This window comes from Schistocerca cancellata, chromosome 4, assembly GCF_023864275.1.
Source record: "Schistocerca cancellata isolate TAMUIC-IGC-003103 chromosome 4, iqSchCanc2.1, whole genome shotgun sequence".
Lineage (NCBI taxonomy): Eukaryota > Metazoa > Arthropoda > Insecta > Orthoptera > Acrididae > Schistocerca > Schistocerca cancellata.
In genome coordinates, this window is record NC_064629.1 from 500,431,617 (window position 1) to 500,454,958 (window position 23,342).

The 23,342-nt window shown below is 42.3% G+C and overlaps 1 long non-coding RNA gene across 1 annotated transcript in view; it reads right to left on the reverse strand.

Moving 5' to 3' along the window:
- Positions 1–21,477, reverse strand: part of LOC126183389 (uncharacterized) — a 249,864-nt gene extending 228,387 nt beyond the window's left edge. The window contains exon 1 of the long non-coding RNA XR_007536729.1: positions 21,439–21,477. This is a non-coding gene — a long non-coding RNA (uncharacterized LOC126183389). The remainder of the gene's footprint in view (positions 1–21,438) is intronic.
- Between the last annotated feature and the right edge of the window lie 1,865 nt (positions 21,478–23,342).

Genomic DNA, 23,342 nt, shown 5'->3' on the forward strand with positions numbered 1-23,342 from the left:
TTCATTTGCTAAGACTATCAGTAGTTAGTGCCTTCCGTAGTTTGTATCTTTTATTTAGCTGGCAGTAGTGGCACTCGCTGTATTGCAGTAGTTCGAGCAACGAAGATTTTTGTGAGGTAAGTGATTTGTGAAAGGTATAGTTTAATGTTTGTCAGGGCCATTCTTTTGCAGGGATTTTTGATAGTCAGATTGCGTTGCGCTAAAATTATTGTGTGCCAGGTTAAGCACAGTCTTGTATAAATTGTTCTAAAGGGGACGTTCCATGTATAAATGGTTCTAAGGGGAAGTTTCACCCGCAACAAACCGATGCCAAGGATACCGGTCCGCAATCCTGAGGATCCGTCCCTCCACCCTTCTTAATACAGACGTCACCTGCGCTTTTTTCCAGTCGCTCGGGACTTAACGTGACTTTACGTGACTTTACGTGATCGACGCTTTACGACCTTTCGGAACGGTTCTGTCCCATATGGCTGAAAAATGGGAGAGTTTCCAACATAGCCTATCGTCAACGCTGTCAGATAAATACGGATTTAATCACGAAAACATGTTCCGTCGTACCAGTACTTCGCTGGTTGTAGGGATATTGTCGTCTATAACGGACAACCGCAAACATGCTCCGGATGTGGAAACGAGAGACCAAGAGAGAACTACGTTCTGAGTGTACTCAGAGAAGTTTATTACAGCCGCCATGGTGTAACCCCCCTCACTTTCTCACTTCGCATCTGATGGTGTCCCTCGTGACCTATGTCGCGGCATTACGAGATGAAGTAGGACACGCGAGAGAACCATACCGGAACGTACCGACAGTGACAGATCACCACGAACCATGGAAGGGTGACGTTGCGCCGGACCGCAAAAGGGGAAACAGGACGCGCTGCCGGCCGCGGTGGTCTAGCGGTTCTAGGCGCGCAGTCCGGAACCGCGCGACTGCTACGGTCGCAGGTTCGAATCCTGCCTCGGGCATGGCTGTGTGTGATGTCCTTAGGTTAGTTAGGTTTAAGTAGTTCTAAGTTCTAGGGGACTGATGACCACAGTAGTTAAGTCCCATAGTGCTCAGAGCCATTTGAACCAGGACGCGCTGTCATCGGTGTCGCTCGTGGTCCCCTCGGGTATGACCGTTATGTACGTTGACAATTCGACGGAGTATGATTCCGAAGTCCCCCACGAACATCAAGAGAGCATACTGACCTCTGATTCGGAGGCTCGGCAACAGAAACAGAGGTCACCAAAACGCCGGTAAAAGCGTCGTCTGACGGTGGAGAACAATCAACAAGATCCAGAAGGGAATGCTGAGACATTTCCGTGTATGCTTCAGCCGACCGTGGAGCTTACTATCAAGGATTCTGGAGGTGCTGCGGAGGGGGGGGGGGGGGGGAGCTGCTGGATGACGACATATGCTTGCCACGACGACGCCCCGATTGCAGCAGAGGAGTACGGTCGACGACACAAGGATACCAGGGAGGCAACGGTTCTTGCAATGCACGACAACGTTGGGATGCTGGAAAAGCCGGGAAACTGGTCACAAGACACCCTCCCCCCCCCCGTCACCCACCATTGGGGACCATATGAAGCTGGTGGAGCTGCACCCACACACTCTTCCGGTGTAAAACCGATCGAGTGCACGGAGTAACGGTAGTCGACAGGAGGGAACGATGGGGAACGATAGAACGAGAACAGCCTGTGTACTGTGGTATTAGCCACCGTAACGTGCCCTATCTACGATGACAGCCATGAAACTAGCGTATCGGATACGCCCTGTTAACATCAATAACACTGGGACGTCTGTGAAGATCAAGATGCTCAGTGACTTGTTAAAGGCTGCCGACATAGACCCCCCGCTCGGATTTTTTATGTTTATGATATTTACTGCCCATCGTGTGGCGAGAGGGACTTTGCCACAGCGATATTACTGAAAGAATGGATGCCTGAAGACAGCGGTACTGCCATTAGCATAGTGGGCATACATTTGATTGATGCTCTCGCGCCATCAGACCCTGCTAAGAGAAGGCAACGTGCGGAATTTTACGTCCTCTATGTTACACCCTTTTTCCGCGGACGATACGATGCCTCTCAAATCGGCGGTAATTGAAATTGTGTGATCAATCGGAAGGACCAACATCCTAACTACATCGGCAGCCAAAAACTTTGGGAGCTGGTCAACGGGAAGGAATTAGTCGAAACACCGCAGACTACCGGGATAAACACTCTTTATGAGCCACTCCACCAGCCGTTTGGGTCTGCTCTATGTTTCCAGCAAGTTAGCGATGACTATGATGAACGCAGAAATCTGACCGATGGCGTTTATAGATCATGTGGCATATATTTATACGGTTACTCGTGCCAGACAGCCGGTATGAAGACGGAGGGGTAATTGGAAGATGAACGTCTCCCACTTGCGCTATGTGGATTGCACCCTCTGGTGGAAGTTACGTGGCACGGCTGCCTCCGCTGAAGATATGCTTATGGCTCCGTCCTACAGTGGTGGGTCGAACTAACCCTCCCAGCACGTGAAGGAGATGTTGGTTCAGTGAACGTCCATGAGATGGTGCGGATAATGTGTATTAATACAACGCACAAACGAAGGACGTTAACAGGTTACAGGAAGGAGGCTTGTCGATGGCAGCGCACGAACTCTAACTTTTACTTTACGTCTATCCGGAAACTGTTCAGATGACCACCTTCACCAGAACGTCGGACAGCCGCCCAGCGACTCAAGGCGAAGCTGATACAACTTGCAACGCTAAGGATGGCGGGTACAGTAACACGCGCGAAACCTCAGGACTACCCTCGATGCATTATGTGGTACGGGAAAGACGACAAAGACGCGGGGTATTAATTCATGAGATAGATCTAGACCATGGTCTTCGTTTAACAACATAACGTGGTACAGCACAGGTGCTCGCGGATCATTTTGGTGGAATCTATGGGACCGACGAGGAGGGCCAGGGGAACTAGGGACCGTCTTCGACGAAATCTCAGACGCGACACGTGCGAACGGAGAAGCAGACGTCTTATCTGAAATTACCAGTAAGGAGCTGGACGAAGCGACTTCACGTGGTACGGCCAACACGTCCCCAGGTCCTGATGGTTTCCCGTGGGGATTCTGCGACGCGTTTGTGCCCATTATGACACCGATGTAGTTATGCATGATTAATGAGATTCTGAAACAGAAACTCCCACTCCCCTTTGAATTTGTGGAACGGCTCGTGATTGCGATAACCAATCCGCGTGGCGGCAAGCGAACTTGAAATATCGCCCCTTGAACCCCACTTTAATAGTGGCTATAAGATCTTTATGCACATACTGGGCGATCATGTTAAAAGTTGGCGAATCGTTTACATTCAGATCAGACGTGTCTTGGGGGAACAAATAATATCTATACGTCCTTGGGGGCCTGTTGTGACGTCGTCGCCCTAGTGGCAGCATTGCCCCTCCGGGGAGCACTGCTCGCCATAGATTTCGACAACGCCTTTGATCTGGTGAATCATAGGTACCTCGTGGCGGCGATGAAGAGGATGGATGTCCCGCCTTTACTGAGGACTGCAGTGATGCAGCTGTTGCATGGTGCAGATCAGCAAAGGCGATCAACGGAGGGAGAACGGAGTATTTTAAGGCCCTAAGATCTGTCAGGCATTGTTTCCCATGTTGGTCCCCCTGTATGCGATCTCCTTAGAACCGTGCATTGCAGGCCTTCGCCTTCGGCTTGCAGGGATCTCCCTAAAGCAACTATCCTTCAAATGTAGGGCATATGAAAATACTGTGTCTCTCATCCGGACTGAGGGGGAGACCCGCTCTGCACTGTATTGGCTACAAACGTAGTGGATGGCTGCTGGAAGCGAGGTCAACTTCCGAAAATCACAATATATGCATGTGGAGCGTGGCCTGGAACCAGGTACAATGTTTGGATATCATCTTTCATGAGAAGACGGTGGTTACGGCTGTGGACAACTGCCGACGGTTGTTGAGCAGAGTTTGCACGTCTGTATGACTAAACGCCCTGCGTTCGATGGATATGCTGCAACGAGTGTCACTCGTCAACCTTTATCTCGCTCCACTGCTTTGCCAAAAATGGTTCAAATGGCTCTGAGCACTATGCGACTCAACTTCTGAGGTCATCAGTCGCCTAGAACTTAGAACTAATTAAACCTAACTAACCTAAGGACATCACACACATCCACGCCCGAGGCAGGATTCGAACCTGCGACCGTAGCGGTCGCGCGGTAAGAAATTGTATTACGCCTTGAAATTACATGATTAACGTAGAAGTAAATATCCTTGGAGTAGTGAAGCAACTTAAATCACTCAATAAAAGGAAGTCTTCTGGTCCAGACTGTATACCAATTAGGTTTCTTTCAGAGTATGCTGATGTATTAGTTCCACACTTAACAATCATATAAAACCGTTCGCTCGACGAAAGATCCGTACTCAAAGTTCGGAATGTTGCACAGTGCACACCAATATTCAAGAAAGGAAGTAGGAGTAATCCACTTAATTACACGCCCATATCATTAACGTAGATATACAGCAAGATTTTGGAACATATTTGTGTTCGAACACTAATAATTACCTCGAAGAAAACGGTCTGCTGACACACAGTCAACATGGGTTTAGGAAACATCGTTCTTGTGAAACACAACTAGCTCTTTATTCGCATGAAGTGTTGAGTGCTATGGACAATGGGTTTCAGATCCATTCCGTATTTTTGGATTTTCAGAAGGCTTTTGACATTGTACCACACAAGCGGCTTGTAGTGAAATTGCGTGCTTGGGAATATCGTTTCAATTATGTGACTAGATTTGTGATTTCCTGTTAGAGAGGCCACAGTTCGTAGTAATTGACGGAAAGTCATAGAGTAAAACAGACGTGATTTCTGGCGTTCCCCAAGGTAGTGTAATAGGCCCTTTGCTGTCCCTTATCTATATAAACGATTTGGGAGACAATCTGCGTAGCCGTCTCAGGTTGTTTGCAGATGACGCTGTTGTTTATCGACTAATAGAGTCATCAGGAGATCAAAACAAATTGCAAAACGATTTAGAAAAGATATCTGAATGGTGCGAAAATTGGCAGTTGACCCTAAATAACGAAAAGTGTGAGGTAACCCACATGAGTGCTAAAAGGAATTTGTTAAACTTCGGTTACACGATAAATCAGTTAAATCTAAAGGCCGTAAATTCAACTAAATACCTAGGAATTACAATTACGAACAACTTAAATTGTAAGGAACACAAAGAAAATTTTGTGGGGAAGGCTAACCAAAGACTGCGTTTTATCGGCAGAACACTTAGAAAATGCAACAGACCCACTAACGAGACTGCCTACATTACGCTTGTCAGTCCTCTTTTAAAATATTGCTGCGCGGTATGGGAGCCTTACAAGACATAACTGACCAAGTACATCGCAAAAGTCCATGAAGGGCAGCACGTTTTGCATTATCACGAAATATGGGAGAGAATGTCATTGAAATGATACAGGATTTGGGCTGGACATCATTAAAAGAAAGGCGTTTTTCATTGCGGTGGAATCTTCCCACGAAATTCCAATCACCAAATTTCTCCACCGAACGCGAAAATATTTTGTTGACACCGACCTACATAGAGAGAAACGATAACCACGATAAAATAAGGGATATCAGAGCTCGTACGGGAAGATATAGGTGTTCATTCTTTCCGCCGCTATACGAGGTTGGAATAATAGAGAATTGCGAAGGTGGTTCGATGAACCCTCTGCCAGGCACTTAAATGTGATTTGCAGAGTATCCATGTAAATGTAGGTGTCTGTGATTTGACAGAACAGAGAAACCTGTTAGTACTTACTAATATGCAAGTGGTAAACAAAAATATGAAAACACTAAAAAACACAACACATTAATATGCCTAATATGGTATACTAAATCCGTTGGCAATTAAACAGCTTACAGTCGTCTCTGAATGGTTAGATACGTGCCGCATATGGTTTTCAAGGGCATCTTATGCCATTCGCCCTGCAAAATAGCGGCAAGTTCGGATAAAGATGATGGAAGTGGATAGGAATCACTCACCCTTCTCTCTAAAGTAGACCATAAATGTTCAGTAATGAGATCTGGTAGCTGTGGTGGCCAGGGAGATCCGACAATTCATCCTCGTGCTCCAAAACAGGTAATGGATGATGCGAGCTGTGTGAACAGGGCCCTGTCGTCTTGTAACGCAGCATCACATTTCGGAAACAAATACTGTACTATTGAGTGGTCCTGACCAACCAAACTGGTCACATAATCGTTGGCTGTGGTGAACCAATCCCCAGCCATGTTTCACTCTTGGGACATAAACTCGACCAGAAGCTGGAAAAGACTTTCTTCCATTTCTCCATAGTCGAGTTTTTATGGCTTCGGTATCATTTAGGGACATTTGCATCACTGATGAGTTGTTTTGGAATAACATCTCGTCCTGGTAATGGATCTTTCGTGTTGTTTTGGTGCTGACAAGGTTCGCAAGTGCGACTTTCAGTTCTGCAGTGACTTTTGCAGCTGTTGTCTGTTGTTTTTTATTACGATTCTCTTCAATGACCGTCTGTGTCCATCACTCAACACACAATTTCGTCCGTGTGTGATTAGCGGATGATGTTATTCCGCTTTCCCTGTATGCAGTTTAAATCGTCGCTGCGGTGTTTCTTGAAACACCTAAAACTGTGGCTCTATTGGATATGGAAGCACCAACAATTTACCCACTTCGAATTCATGTAGCTACGACACAATGCACTGACAAATACACAAAACACTGTACTAACCACACTGACGTTTGCAACCTGCTGAGGACATTTCATAGGTGCCGTTCGCGGTCAGTTACACCAGTGAACTTTCAGGCTTGGCTAGAATCTGCATTTATGTTCCAGCATGCATTTCTCTCGGTGTTATCATATTTCTATCCATCCCTGTAGCTCTCTGTTCGAGAAAAGACAGACCTCATATTAACTTCTTAGGTAACACGATCACGGTCAAAGTTTGAAAAAAGTTTAATCAACATTTGTAGGTGCGAAGTGCGACGGATCGCATAGTTCATTTTTTTTTTTATTTTCAGAATATATTGTAAATATAGGAGTTTATGATACATCATCAATTCTGGGCGGGAAAACGTGATAGGAGTGAGGGGATTTATTTGTGCAAATGGTTCGGATAGCAAATTTACAAAATTTATTTATTTATATGACCCACGCCGTTTTCGAGAGTGTTGGTGGAATGAATAGTAGTTAGCATCAGACAGCGTAAGCTGTGACAGCGAGGCTACAATCTACCGACCGCCAAAGAGCGCCTAGCAGCTTCCACGGAAGAAAATGAAACGTAATATGTTATATATTAATGTTCAGTTCTTGTTCGGATTGTATACTGGAACTGTTTAAAAATAAATAAAAATAGATTTTACTATCTCTATGCGTCCAGTTTCGGAAACGTGAGGAAGTGAAGTGACTGAATAATACTGGCTATAATACTCACCTCCCGACAGACAGTCCGCCACACTGGAGACCCTTTGTTCCTGGCCGGATGGTTCCTGATATTAACAAAGTTGAGGGAGTTGTGAAGGGAGGAATGTGGTCGTCGGCTACGCAGCGATTCCAGTTAACTACGTGCGGTACTACTGGCTCTCCTCTGTTCGTCACGACATGGGGTGCAAGCACACATCTCCTTCCCATTGTCTGCTGCAGCCGTGGACAAGTCCGGGGCGGATGGGATGGCGCGGGGTGCAGAGACGGAGGTCCAGAGTTCCGCAGTGCTATCTTCACTTGTCCATTAGCATCGCAGCAGCGGAATCGCAGACTTGGCTGAGTGCGCTTTTGCACAATCGCATTGATTTTGCAGTACGATAATGTAGAGAGCTGTGCTGCCTCTAAATCTAACACGACAAGTCGCAGGCGTGTCTAACAGACGTTGGTAGCGAGGGGAGGTGTCGTTTGTGCGCATCACTTGGAGACAGCAAGCGGGCGCGTCGCTGACACAGGCAGCTCGCGGTGGCGTCGTTGATAGCAAAGTGTCGAGAGACTGAGCAAATATCTGGTCGCTGGTCACCGTTCAACCGACGTCCCACTCCTACAGTCCACATGTCGGGAGGCCTTCGGCTTCCATTACAACACGTCAACAGCCGATCCGTCACCCAGCAACACTATTTTTCCAGTCGACTGTATTTAAGATAAGTTCAAAAGACCTTTTATAGAAGTTCAAAGTCAATAAACATGAAGGCAGCTACCGAGAATTGTGCACTATGAAAATGGGCGCAGAATAAGGGTTAAAGCTCAACCCAGTCGAAACACAAGCGGTACTGGTTAGTCGTTCCAGGCTCATTAGCCCGACATATTGGGAATTCGTATCACCTTTAATCCTACATGTGACAAATATCAGCTACTCTGGAACGTAACGGGAATATGCAAGATGGAATCAGTATCTTTCCATGCACAACAAAAACATAAAAGATCTTCCTATTTATCTGAAAAAAATAAACTTGTACAAACACTTACACTTCCAATTATTGTTTACAGCGATGTTATTGTGCAAAGTCTTCCTCAGGAAAGCTCACGGCTCCTGGAACTGGTTAGGAAAGACTGTGTTCGATATATCTGTGACGTTCGACCCTATAATCAAATTTTACAATCATAAGCACAGCCATCTTGGCTGCGTACAGACAGGCAGAGAGATTTCCATACACTCTGTGTCCGCTGTTGTCGTATCAGATTACACTGTCTCCCATATCCCGATCTTAACGCTGTTGTCTGAACAACAGGCGGAAACATCCGTTCCCAACAGAGCAAAATTCTGTCTGTCGCATTTAATCGCTCAGTCCCTTTCACGAAGTGCTTTTCAGTAGTAGGAAAACGACTCTGAAATAAACTCCCTCATTATATTAGGGAACTGAATGACATCTTCAGTTTCAAAAGACAGTTAACGACATATTTATTCAAACAACAATAATGACTACAATTTTCCCCATCCGCGTCGTTACCCCTTTACAATTATTTAGTATATTCGACTCTCTTGATTATTATTATTATTAGTGACAGCAGCAGCAGTAGTACATGTACTGCCAGAATTACCATTATCAGCCCTTAGTGACTACTATTTATTAACTTTGTCTCTACAGTCACTTAAATCATTTTATTACTACTTATCATATTGAAATAATTATTATTTCTTATTTAGCAATGATGTAATAATGGTTTTTTATGCGTGAATCCTTGGACCGATATAAGGGAGGGCCTGAAGATCCAGACCTGATAAGGTTAAATAAAGAAGTAGATAAATACAAACAAATAAGATTATGCTAATAAATAGACTGTGTTATTATGGAAGAAAAAGAAGATTATAAAAGATACCTATCGGAGGTACACGGTGAAACGGATGAATTAGTAATAGATAAACAAACGTAGGAAGTGATTGTGTTAAAGGATTAAGTGATAAGGTATCCGCATATTCAAAGGAGGAGAAAATTAGTAAAAACCGTAATAATTCTGGAGATGAAGACGAACGTAGTTTATGTAATCTTGTACAAGGCATACTGCCTAACTTATATTACAGTGTTAAAGAGGTGAAAGCTGATAATCAGCGATTTATGTTAGAAATGAGAGCTAGTTGTAATGAGCTAAAATCTAAGATTCGTAAATTAGGAGGAAAAGCAGATTCATTACTTAGTGAACTGAGATTTGGTGTTGTGAAACTCGATACTAAATAAAAAGAATTGAGAACTGATATAAAAGATGAATTTTTAAAATGTAAAGATAGCGTCAGATATGAGGGTGGTTTCACGAGAGAGATGGTGAAAGCGGAAGTTAATCTCCTGATAAAAAATAGTCAGTAGGCCAGACAAGGAGTGGAAAGGGACTGTGAGCTTAGTAATGAGGAGATAGCTGTCAATCCAATATTATTACCTGAGCCGGTAGACAATTTAGGTAATAAGAGTAAATCACACAGTTTTAATAATAGCTGTATGGATTGGTCGTATATCTGAGTAACACATGCAACTGAACCGATCAATATGATCCCTAAGTACGGAAAATAGAACACTACAAAATTTCATCTAACTACAGCAGTAGGAAACCTGAAGCAAGATCTTATGGTTATTTTATGATGACAATTAGTGAAGATGCTATAAGATGTATACATTTGCACGAAACTAAGCTACGTGACAGCATATTATTAGAGACATAAGAAAGAGAAAAGTTTTGAGCTGAATTATAATTAATAGACTTTTAATTGAGAAAGAGCAATGAGTAATGATGAACTGGAATTACGTGAGCTGCTTGCATATGATCCCGCGGGAAATATACTCACTGCAGTATTTTTAAAGTTGTTTGATGGAGCATTCCCCAAGAGATGGTCTAACATTAAGGCGATTAGAGCTACTGTTGCTTATTTCAGAGAGGAAGCGTCAGAATGAGGTTCTAAATACTAGAACAAATTTAAGGCATTGTGTCATTTCCAGATAGCCTTTAGGAAAAGATTTTTATGTCCGACTGAGTAGACTAGAGTATACCATGATCGGAAATCTACAAACGGAAAATAAGTCTGCTGATGAAGATTTAAGCCTTGAGCATGCCCCCTCTTTCCCAACCCCCAGACTGCTCGACATGGATCCCATCAAACATTTATGGGTCATAATCGAGAGGACAGTTCATGCACGAAATACTGCACCGGCAACACTTTCGCAATTATGGACGGCTATAGAGGCAGCATGGGTCAATATTTCGAAAGAGGACTTCCAGCGACTTATTGAGTCCGGGCTACGTCGAGTTGCGGCACTACACCTGGCAGAAGGAAGTCCGACACGATATTAAGAGGTATCCCATGACTTTTGTCACCTCACTGTATGTGGAAAGGGTGATCTTTGTTAGAGGTCTATGCTTCATAATGCCAGGCATACTTGATGATGAATAGCAAGAAGTGTACTGTTTAGCGTAAGGGTTGGAAATATAAGTTTAAGCTGTCTCTATTGCACCGATCCTGGAGGTGGATGTGCTACTACATGAGTGAGGGCATCACGAAGCATTGCGAATGTGAGGTGCCTCATATTAAACAGCTACAGCGCGGGCAGAATGTCTAATTATTCCCAAAGTTGACTAGTAAATGTCATACCCTTGTATTTCCTTATATTTATTTAATTTCATGTGTTACCTGATTGGAGAGAGCCTTATTACTTACGTGTCCTTTATTGTTTACAGATAGGATCAAGTTATAAAGGATTTCATGAGTGTGATTTCTGTCATGTTGTAGGGTATGTAACTGTTTTGTCTGCTGCTACAGAAAATGTAAAATCTCTGCTTTTGCAATGGAGCGTAAGTTTACCGTTAAATATATCCCTAGCAGGCTCTAAAATTTTGGCGTGTGGTAAATCACACATTCATTAAGATGGGGTTGAACATTTGCAAGACCAAACTGCCTTTTGCCTTGAAAATGGCAGGGTGTGCTCCTGTCGAAATATCGGCGGTTGTCGATGACTTTTCACGTCTGCATTCCCGTAAGGTATTTGATGATTAAAGGAATAATTTAAAATGTTAAATCGCTTGATGGCATTTTTACTGAAATAGATAGAAAATATATTTTTTTCAAATTGAAATAAATTCTGTTCATGAAGATTGACATGTGTTTGTGGAATTTATGTGATTACATGTACAAGTTTAGTTTTATTTTTTTTTATTTAGTTATAGTTAAGGAAGGGACATACACTGATGTGCCAAACGTAAGCACGAAAGTAACTTCACATGACGTGTTACTGACAAGTAACATACCTTGACGAAACTTGGATCATATATAGAAAGAACTGCTACCGTACATTACATCAGAAATAAGCAATGAGACGAGCAGTAATGACACTTTTATTGAAATAAAATAATTACTCTTAAGACACTGCGATCTTTGTTGGTCCCCTGGCATCGCCAAGGGCGAAGCATGCATATTTGTAGGATGTGTGATCACCAAGGCAGCAATGTATGCTCTGCAACGTGCTCACATGCTGGCCACAAGATTCCTAAGGAGTTCTTTTGGAGGGGCGTTGCATTCCTCCACCAATGGGACTGACAACTGCTCGATGGTTGTTGGTGCATGTGGACGAGCTGCAGTATATTTTCCCAATGCATACCCCACGTGCCCGATGGGATTTTATTTGCGGGAATGGGCAGCCCACATTCGCCTAGTATCCTCTTGTACAAAGAACTCCTCCACCTTAGCTATTAGACGCTTTGCGTCTTTTCAAGAGTGAGTGCAGTCTCGACTTCATTTTTGTGGATGAGAGCGTGCGACCGCATGAAACAGCACAGGTGGAAGAGCTCTCGGAGAATAGGGTATTCTGCGAATGGACTGGCCTGATGCTCGAAGTATTGCGGAACGTTCACATGCACCAACGATCACCCATCAGGTGTCAACAACGCTGGTGGAGAAATGGAATACCATATCACAAGAAATGCTGACAAACCTCGGGGCCAGCATGGGAACACGCTGCTAAGCAAGCACTGCCGAGAGCGGTGATCGCACACCCTGTTAAGAATCATGTCCCGCCTTTTTAAATTCCAGTATCCATTACCAATCGCGGTGAGTGTAATTATTGTCTTGTAATAAGAGTGTCATTTCTGTTCGTGGAATTGCGTACTGCTTTCAGTGACCTTCCATACCCATACCGTATTAGTTCTTTCTGTGTATAGTCCTAATGTCATAGAGCTATTTTACATGCCAGTGACACATCAGTCGGAAGTTCCTTACATCCTTAAGTTTTAAACTCCAGTGTATAGTTAATAGAGTTTAATTATTATGGAGTTACGTAGATTAAGAAACAATATGGATGTAGAACTGCTAGTCAGCTGCAGCTATAATGTCGTGATTATTTTATCTCTGGCCTGACATGAGCTCTCATAGCCGGCCGGGGTGGCCGAGCGGTTCTAGGCGCTATAGTCTTGAACCGCGCGACCGCTACGGTCGCAAGTTCGACTCCTGCCTCGGGCATGGAAGTTTGTGATGTCCTTAGGTTAGTTAGGTTTAAGTCGTTCTACGTTCTAGGGGACTGATGACCTCAGAAGTTAAGTCCCATATTGCTCAGAGCCATTTGAACCATTTTTTTTTTGAACTCGCATAAACATCAGTTAGCAACATTCTATCAGTTATTAATATACAACGGCTTAATAAATTGGAGAGCTGTATTAGCAGACTTGTTAGTAAAACTAAATTCGAGTCATGCCTACAACGAAGGACCAATAGATCATTAAAAAATGTTTACTAATAGTAATAAAGATTATTTTTAAATGAAAGAATGGTCGTAACTTGGTGTGCATAATTAGACTGTGTTTTATCAACTGATATCTTGAAGTCGTAAGAGTAATCACATTTTAGCTTGAATAAATATGTGGGATGGTGTCCTCGTTTTCACAGTCATTGCATGAAGTCAAACAATCATGAATGTGATCACGTCATGTAATCTGCCTATGATGTTATGTGAGATTTGAAAATTTTATCCCTGTAACTATGGCATGACGCAATCATGTAGAAAGCAATATTAACTGAATAGGTCAGTACTGACACCGTACAATGACGAGTAAATGAACCGATGTTTTTAATATGAGATGTTACACATGGTGACTCCGTGGTCATGTTACAGGCAATCAGGAATGATGGAGAAGGGTAAATGTATCAATTTGAGATAAGCACCGTTGTTCAGAAGCGACAGACTCTAAGCGAAAATTGTTCTGATGCATCTGACAGTGAAATACATGTTCTTGCTAAGGCAATAGGATAGACAAGTTTCACAGGTGGTAGTATGACCAAGACACGAAAAAGTCTATAGTCCAATTAAAATTACTTGATGGTTGACACTTCACGCTTTGTAGCTGGTTTCTTCCAATAGGAGCTCTGAAAGTGGCAACCAAAACGTTCGCCGTTGGCACACACACACACGCACAACGATGCAAACAAAATACATACGTTTCCTACACAGCACTAACCTAACACTACTGGATCCTTCCGCACAAGACACGATTCAGTGTCACTTATACAGTTATTATAATAATGGAAATCGGCATATATTAAGTAATCTTCACACGACTTTACGTGAAGCCGAATTTTTGAAGGCTGTCAATTAATCAATGCGTCTGGGACACCAGGATCAAAAGTACAACGGGCGTCTGCACGGTGATGGCTTAGTGTTGTGGTTAGCTTGTGATCTGACGTGCAGACAATCGTAGGTTCGAACCTCGTCAAAGACCACGAAATTTCAGATTTTTATAAATTTAATAGTAACACTTTGATTATCATTTTTATTCAATCAATTGTTTTAAATTCACTTTTTTGTTTCTAATACTTTGCCACGTCATTTTCGTCATTGTATTGACTTTTTTATTTGCTGTTATTTTTCTTCCTGTAGCTCTTTTTCCGTATGGAATCTGCTTGTGTCGCCTATAATCTGCAAGCAAGTGCCAACCAGGACTGGTCATCAGTTGGTAACGCGGCATCTCCTGTGGCCAGTGTAAGGATAATTTCGGGTAACCAATGGCAGCTAGAAATTACACATAAGTTTTACCGCTAAAACTGAAATTTTGCTGCGGAAGATGGCTGTACAAATAAACATATTATGAAATTTTTTTGTCTTGGGCTTTCTCGTAGAGGTTAGCCTTAAACGATCGTGGTTTTAGTTCTGCCCCATATAGTTGCGCCGTTTCTTCGGATACATTGCACATCACAAGGTCGTCTGCTGCAGTTCAGTCCTCGGTCACTTAAAATCAGCTGTCAACAGAGCACCACCCATTTCCGTCATATCTCGAGAGCGCATGTAGCAACACTGTAGCGGCAAGTGACAGATGTCAACTATAGCACAATTTTAATCGGACTATAGTAAACGTGGGCTTTAAATTGCATGACTTGAGAGCTAAGAGCACTTGTTCAGTAGAAGAAACGTGTTTTACAGTACCGAAGATGAAAAAGTGCTTACAGCTCTTAAAGGTATTCATTTTAAAGCTCGTATCTACCTCACATTTTTTCCCTCGTTTTGGCCCATACTATCTCTTCCAAAATATGGAAACCAAAGAGCTTGCAGCAAAAGGTCTGTGTTTCACATAATCGAAGATGAACAAGTACTCATAGCTTTTATGGTACACATTTTAGAGTCCACTTTTACCAGACTTTTTTTTTTGTTTTGACCCATACTACCACTTTTGAAAGCTGCCTATCCTACAGTGTTAATAACTTCAGTACTGGTACATGTATTCCACTGTCTGCGGTATCAGAGTAGATGACAACTTTTACATCAGGCTTGTAACAACTAGTAACCATTTAGAATTATCATGGGATTTATTTAAACCCCTTTAGTTGGCGCTGTACCTGGACCAGGTGCTAGAATCTTTGCGCGTCCTGGTTCTCGAATGTGAGAAAGTGAACTGTCTTAGTAACACGGGCTGTAACATAACTGACTGCATTCTAAAATCCAGCCAGTTATTTGTTAATAATGGTCGCATACCTCTATCGAAAGTTGCAGACCGACATACGTAAAATCGGCTATAATATTTACCTCTCGACAGGAAGGCAGCCACAAGAGCAAATTTTTCTTACGACATGTGTAAGATTACAAGTGTTTCCCTAAAGGTAAAAATAACAGTAAGAGAATGTAGCGCACAGCGTTTCCCGTGACAAGACCTGGAAAAGTAACAACACTTGCAAATCACTATAATCTTACCAAAAAATCGATAAGTATAAGGGGCAGGGTAACTTTTCTCTTGAAGGATGTATACAGTCTTAGGCGCATGAATGCGACTATTAGGATGTGTATTAATGACAGTTTGGACCGACGTACTGTCACTGACTTATGTATGATAAGAAGATGCCACACTGCAAGATGATTACTGTGTCCAAACGTACCACATAAAATGAATAGGTTTATGGAGGTGACAAAGTGCACCTCCTAGAAATAAATCAACTGCGAGTCCCCTGGACCGTAATCCTACCGTATATCTGGGATAGCCTCGGTGAAAGCCTGTCTCGTTCTGCGAACTGTTCATGATTGGAAAACTGTACCTCGGAAATAATGTGTCACAAAAATTAATCAACATGGTTGAGGTGAAGTACTCACGATACGGCATCATGCCTACCTATAACTTCAAAGAACAGTTTCTGATGGAACACTGAGTGCGAGTGAATGGTAGAGCGAGGGGAAAAGGCCAAAAGAATTCACGCAAACCAGATACCGGGTGGAATATAGAACGACGATGCTCATTATTCTATAATCCAGCACCTGAATGCCATCGCAGATAGGCATGCATTCTTTGCATGTATAGCGGAGAGCAATGTATGAAAAAAATAAATAATATAAAAAAACGATCAATGTCCTACATTTTTCATCGTGCTATACAATACATTTTCTTGACATGATATGAAATTTCGGATTCCTGACAGAAAATCGCAGATATAATATGTAATTAATTTATAAACGATTTTTCATTCAATCAGATTTTTAGCGGTACTAAATGTTCGGATGCATAGTGGCAACTCCTATGTTCCTGATCCACTCAGAGGATATTAAGAGCCTCCTATCCAACTGTTGTGCACAGGGTGAGCAACAGAACTTCGACCGCAGTTAGTTAACATATTAAAAGGCATAGGAGTCCAAGTCATTTAGAAAGAGCGTTTAGATAATACCGAACATTATAATGTTAATTGTGTTAATATCCATCGTTTTTCTTTTAACCAAGCGCGGATTACGTGAGTAACATTATCTAACAGTAATCTGCCATTGTCTCTTGGGTGACCCGTGAAAAATGACGAAATTTTTGCTCTAGTTTTCTGATGTTGAAGACGATGTTATTAGGATCCTCGTTGTTGTTTATGAAGTCAGCACGAAGAGTAGGTAGCATAGCGCCAGCATATCATCCTATTCGTTGCAAAATATCGTGATCTGTTAACAAAATTAACCCGGAACAAGTAGTTAACGATAAGCAATTCTTTGCCTTAATGTACAGTGCTGGCGGCTTCTAGATTTATAAGGTGACATTGAAAATTATTGTAACACCTTGTTCCCCCCCCCCCTCCCACAACCCACCCCCCCCTACCCACATGGCGTCAGAGTAGATATCCTCCACAACCTTAGAGTGAGCAAGTGAAATGGCTCTGAGGTAGACATTGAACTTATATTGACTTAAAGCATTTAAATGCTTGCCTGGCCATCTACATTTAGGATTCTGGACGTCTCTCTAAACCATTCGAGTAAAATGTTTGCATGGTTTCTTAAATAAGGCCTCAATCTCTTTCATCCCACATTTCTGTTTACTTCGATCATGCGCATTATTCGTAATTACATCCAAGCATGTTGGACTGTAAACAATAATCTTCCATGTGCTCGGACAATGTACCGTTATAGGTTCATTGAATATCTTTTGCAAAAACGTAGTCGATACCGTATCTACGTCCGTTTCCTCTTAATGCAACAGAACAGAAGCTATTGTACAAGTAGTAAACAACTAGTCAGTTGCAAAATAGAAGGTTTATTAAAACCCTTTAACCATGGTTTCGACGTTTATGAAAACATCTTCTTCAGCAGGAAATACTGACAACAGCATTACATGTTGTGGCAGAGGTACGTTAAAATACAGTCAAAAGGTTGTAATCGCTAGGCTACACTCAAGCTCAGGGGATGAACAATTGAATTATAACACCAATTGTAACATGTGAGTTCAAGTTGCTTTATGACGTAATATGTATTCAAAACTAATTAATCTATTTAACGGTTAATTACAAATTTATTATTAAACAACGATGGGAAGATGTGCTATGTAAAATAATTCATTCAATCACTCATACTTTTTCAGAGTGCTCAACGATGCCAAAGACGTTTTATGAAATGTGACAGAAACTACTTAAAAATGACAAAAAAATCGTAGTTCACTTAACTAGCGGTGACTAGTACCTTTTCAAACCAATTATGCATGACTGCTGATTTGAACGCCAATTCTGTATACCTTTCTATTTAACATTTTCAAGTTAAATCCGTATACCATATGTTATAATCAGTAACACATGATACGTTAACAGTTCAGTAACTATGGTGGATGTACACTTTCCAATAAAAAATAGAATAATTGTAGTAACATTAATGATTATTGAATCTGTCATGCCGCGCAGGGTAGCCAAGCGGTCTAGGGCGTCTTTTCACGATTCGCGCGGCTTCCCCCGTCGGAGGTTCGAGTCCTCCCTCGGGCATGGGTGTGTGTGTCGTCCTTAGCGTAAGATAGTTTAAGTTAGATTAAGTAGTGTGTAAGCTTAGGGACCGGTGACCTCAACAGTTTGGTCCCATAAGACCTTACCACAAATTTCCAATCTGTCATGTTACTTACAACTTTCCCATCGGTATGTTATGAGCAGTCAGTCCACAATTTGTGCGTTGTAGTAAATCTATTTACGTACCGGTACTGAATGAGATACGTTTGACTGTTACGCAACAAAGTTAGCGTAAGCTTCCTCGAAAAACACAACATTCTACGTTCTCCTCATTTATGAACAACGTTTTGATAAGGATACATGCTAACTTTAGTGATGGTTCTTAACAGATTAAAATATGGTATTCGTGAGAATGGGATCTATTTCTGGAGGACCTAAAATCACGTCTTCGTCCAGCCATCCCCGTCTAGGTTTGCCTGTACAGCCACGGTCGATTCTTACTTCATCGTTGCCTATGACTTTATGGCCTCTGGTGACCTATTCATTAACAGGACGCTAAAATACTACGTTGCCTCTCTTCTCACAGACTGAGACTGTAACACCAATACTCATAACAGAGAATTTGGAAAATGAAATGTTTTAATTTCCTCTAGGGAGATATTCTGGTTCACTAGGTTAAAATTTGCTTTCTGTTTATGTGCGAGTACCGTAGAATGAAAACCTGAATTTTACAAAACTTCATAAGCATTCAGCGTTGTCCAGACTGTAACAAGCTAACAGCATCACAGCAACAAAAATGGTTCATATGGTTCTGAGCACTATGGGACTCAACTGCTCAGGTCATCAGTCCTCTAGAACTTAGAACTACTTAAACCTAACTAACCTAAGGACAGCACACACATCCATGCCCGAGGCAGGATTCGAACCTGCGAGCGTAGCGGTCGCGCGGTTCCAGACTGTAGCACCTAGAACCGCTCGGCCACTACGGCCGGCATCATAGCAACAACATACAGCAATGACTACTTCCTCATATTTCAGTAGATACTACCATGTGAAAAGTACTATTTATTTAAATGATGAGACCTTCCACATATTCTAATTTTTTTTCATTTATAAGTTAATCTTGGACACTTAAATCTATTCGACGGACTCCTTGGATTATAATCCGGAGAAAAGTAGCGAACACCATTGTTATGGGACGAGACTTAACTACAAAAATTAAATTTTTATCGCTGTCATTATTGCTTATATTGCCCTCCAACTTAATTTCGTAGATATGACTAAATTTACATAACATTTGTGAAATAAGCTTTTTGGATTCTGGTACTGTCATGGAAACACTACAGAAATTGCAATTTCAAGTTATGTGTAACTGTAATTCGCTTTTTAACGGCCACTGTACAGTTACGATTATTAATTTTTTCACTAGATGTAATGTAATCGAGTATTTTTTCCCCTATTTGTGTAATATTATAAAAGGGATTCACTGTAATAAAATCGGAATCAACGCTTAGGGCAAATGACATCTCTGATTATGAAGAAATTTAATTGGAACTGTGAAGGCAGTCGGACCATGTGATCATCAGTTTATGGATAATCATACATATTTGTTTGCCTATTATTTGTCACGTGATACGTTTGCCATTTATACCCATGGACAAATTAAATGGAAGAAAATGACTCTCTTACAATGTGCGCAGTTAGAAAATAATTGTTGAAGCAATTGGAAGTGAATCTCTTGACATGAACAGACGTTGACATCGGCGTTCCACCAACTCTTATAACAGTAAAAATAGACTGCTTAATAATGCTGTAAGTTTGCTTTTTTTGCTTCTTTTTAGTTGCCTACTTGGTTATTAACTGAGTTGTGTCAATTTTAAATTGATACAGGTTCATATGTATTTGACAGAGAGGTGTATAGTGGAGAATGAGAATAAATTTAATTTTGTAAGATAAAACAAAGATAGTGGTTCACACGAATACAACTATGCAACACACGATATAACTTCGTTCTTTGATGAGCTATCAGTAAATGCATGATTTTTGCGTAGTCAAGTAATTGAAATTTGATAGGTAAGAGTTGGAAAACTCTGACACTGAGACAGACATATGTGTGCATCCTGAAAGCGCTTATGGTCTGTATCCAACCATAGCCACACTAGGTTGGTCAGATACCAATTAGAAACATATGTCATTTATATAAAACTGGAAAATATTTAGAATGAAAAGTCTAACGGTAACGTTAGCATGGCTTGCTCAGTGCACTGATTATTGCAGTAGCTGTTGGGCAGGCAGTCTACAACGAAGGCGAGTCTTGCCTGTATTGCACTTGGCGCTAAAATCGTACCATTAGCGTATTCCATTAACCCCAATACGGCGTCAGAGGCAAGCGGGGCTAGACTATTCTACAGAGTAGGCTATCCGGTGAGCTTTTGCAGTACTGCATACACATTATCAATCCACACTCCGTATTAGCTACATCTCACGCGAGTGAAAATGTGTTTCGATTTGGTTAGTCGGCACCAGCAGAGGTCAAGGATGTTCTGCTGCAAACTTCATATGATAATAAACAAGAATTATGCTATTCTGTCACTGAGAAGTACTCTTTCATGTGATAAGAACCCAGGAAAGAAACTCATTGGTATGAGTATATTTTATTATTTGTGGAAGCGTTGGATTATAGTGATTCTAATGTTGAGACAAAGTATGTTGTAACACTGGATGTGATTCTACGATTATATTCAGAAGTATTACACATGTATGCTGGTTTGTAAACCAGTCCTGTTCCGAGAGCACATTTCATAATAGTAGTTAACGAGGAGCACAATATTACAAATTTAAAAGCATATTACTGTAAGACGTATCCTTCGGTAGTTAAATTTTCATAAAAAAGTCGTATACTTACGTAGTCCTGAAAAATTTCCATCTTAACTGCTCTGACATTTAACCACGGTATGACTTGTTTGATTCTAATATCTTAATGTGCAACAATCGTGAAATACATTTCGGGAGAAAAGCGCTAAGCAGTAAGAGAGGAAGTCTGGTTGGTATCATACTTTGTTATCATTCGTGAGAGTTTACTTCTTCTTATTTCATTGAAAAGCTCAGTCCCCTGATGTGATTAGCTTTTTATCATTGGTTCTGACTATAGCACAATTTCCTATCTCCTTAGTTACATTGTTATGTCTAGTTTAAACTTTAGAACATGGTGCGAAGTGGAGTGATGTTTCAGTTACGTTCAGTCACCATTCGCAGAGCCCAGAATGGTTGGCGGTAAGGCGTCCGAGCGGCGCACTCACCTCGAGGCGGAGCGTGGCGGCGCCGTGTTGCTCGCTGCTGTGCTGTCTGTTGCGTGGGTGGTGCGGTACGGCTCGTAGCCACCCACTCGCCGCGCATGCGCAGTTCTGTCACCCTTCCCTTCCCTTCCCCGACCCCTACCACTGCGTCGCCACACGTCTACTCATTACTGGATACCATCAGGCCGGGAATCCCCACCGCGAAGTTAACATGCTATTGTTTAACCCAACACGTCCGCAAAAGTACTTAGGACGCTTGCCGTCATCGTTTGTAGTTCTGGGAATGATGTATGCGTTAGGGAAAAAATACGGAAATATCGCTGTAACTGCCAGAGCTTCATAAACTTTTCTCGACTGAAAAGTAACATAATTACGAAATTTTCTTAAATCCGGTTACTCGGTTAACATCACATGAACTATTCACGAAAAACTAGCCGTTAACTGCAGACGTTCTAAAATTTTGTGCTACATGAAAACCATCCGCAGGATAACTGTTGCTAAAAGCATATCCCTTTCAACGCATGGTTTGTGACATTCATATGAGCGAAGTGAGCTTGTCGTTTCAAGCGACGTGAATTGTGCCCACAACACGTGCCACGTTCGTGGAACGTGAGTTATTAAAACTTTCTATCACAGCAATACACTGAAGCGCCAAGGAAGCTCGTATAGGCATGCGTATTGAAATACAGGTATATGTAAACAGGCAGAATACGGTGTTGAGGTCGGCAACTCCTGTATAAGACAAGTATCTGGCACTGTTGTCAGATCAGTTACTGCTGCTACAGCTGCAGGTTATCGAGAGTTAAGTTGGTGTGAACGTAGTGTAATAGTCGGTAGCGATGAAGTGGGGATTTTGCCGTACTACCATTTCACTAATGTACCGTGAATATCAGGAATGCGGTGAAACATTAAATCTCCGACATCGCTGCGGTCGGGGAAAGATCCTGCATGAACAGGACCAACGACGACTGAAGAGAATCGTTCAACGTGACAAAAGTGCAATCCTTCCGCAAATTGCTGCCGATTTCTACCATTCAACGAAACGTCATCGATATGGGCTTTCACAGCCGAAGGCCCACTCGTGTACCCTTGATGACTGCACGTCACAAAGCTTTACGCCTCGCCTGGGACCGTCAACACCGACATTGAACTGTTTATGACTCGAAACATGTTGCCCGGTAGGACGAGTCTCGTTTCAAATTACGTATATCTAGCGGATGGACGTGTACGGGTGTGGAGACACCCTTAAGAATCGATGGACCCTGCATGTCAGCAGGGGACTGTTCAAGCTGGTGGAGGTTCTGTAATGGTATGAGGTGTGTGCAGTTGGAGTGATATGGGACCCCTGATACCTCTAGATACGACTCTGACAGGTAACACGTACGTAAGCAGCCTGTCTGATCACCTGCATCCATTTATGTCCAATGTGCATTCCGAAGAACTTGGGCAATTCCAGCAGGACAATGTGACACCTCACACGTCCAGAATTACTACAGAGTAGCTCCAGTTACACTCTTCTGATTTTAAACACTTCCGCTGGGCACCAGACTCCCCAGACATGAACTTTATTGAGTATATCTGGGATGCCTTACAACGTGCTGTTCAGAAGAGATCTCCACCCCCTCGGACTCTTACGGATTTATGTTCAGCCCTGCAGGATTCATGGTGTCAATTTCCTCGAGCACTACTTCAGACATTAGTCGAGTCCCTGCTACATCGTGGTGCGTCACTTCCGCGTGCTTGCGAGGGCCCTACACGATATTAGGCAGTTGTACCAGTTTCTTTGGCTCTTCAATATACTTTGTTCTCACATACCTTCCCACGCATTCTCTTCACGCGTAGGCTCTAGTCTTGAAACCGTTGTGTATAGATTCGAACAGTGTCTCTTCCATTGCACACCATCTCAT